This window comes from Nomia melanderi, unplaced genomic scaffold (assembly GCF_051020985.1).
Source record: "Nomia melanderi isolate GNS246 unplaced genomic scaffold, iyNomMela1 scaffold0014, whole genome shotgun sequence".
Taxonomy (NCBI): Eukaryota; Metazoa; Arthropoda; class Insecta; order Hymenoptera; family Halictidae; genus Nomia; species Nomia melanderi.
Genome location: NW_027475130.1, coordinates 3230766 through 3231720, shown reverse-complemented (window position 1 = coordinate 3231720; position 955 = coordinate 3230766).

Below are 955 nucleotides of genomic sequence, written 5' to 3'. Positions count from 1 at the left end.
AGATTCGTACGCCAGGGCCTCCTACAGGCAATGCACTTTGATTTATTGCGCTATCTGTAATAGCACCCGAGATACCACCAGATAAATATTGGATTTTCCCCTGACCCTGAGTGTCCGGCCCCATGAGACAGTGGTTTTCTCGGCCCCTGGTGGTCCGAGGTCGTTCCCGCTGGCCACATTTATACGCCAGGTCCTCCTACAGACAATGCACTTTGATTTATTGCGCTATCTGTAATAGCACCCGAGATATCACCAGATATATATTGGACTTTCCCCTGACCCTGAGTGTCCGGCCCCTTGAGACTGTCGTTTTCTCGGCCCCTGGTGGTCCGAGGTCGTTCCCGTTGCACAGATTCATGCGCCAGGTCCTCCTGCAGATAATTCACTTTGGTTTATTGCGGTATCTCTAATAGCACCCGAGATATCACCAGATATATATTGGATTTTCCCCTGACCCTGAGTGTCCCGCCCCATGAGACTGTGGTTTTTTCGGCACCTGGTGGTCCGAGGTCGTTGCCGTTGCACAGATTCATGCGCCAGGGCCTCCTGCAGATAATTCACTTTGATTTATTGCGCTATCTGCAATAGCACCCGTGATATCACCAGATATATATTGGATTTTTCACTGACCCTAAGTGTCCGGCCCCTCGGGACGGTGGTTTTCTCGGCCCCTGGTGGTCCGAGGTCGTTCCCGTTGCACAGATTCATGCGCCAGGTCCTCCTGCAGATAATTCACTTTGGTTTATTGCGCTATATATAATAGCACCAGAGATATCACCAGATATATATTGGATTTTCCCCTGACCCTGAGTGTCCGGCCCCATGAGACTGTGGTTTCCTCGGTCCCTGGTGGTCCGAGGTCGTTCCCGCTGCCCAGATTCATGCGCCACGGCCTCCTACAGACAATGCACTTTGATTTATTGCGCTATCTGTAATAGGACCCGAGATATCACCA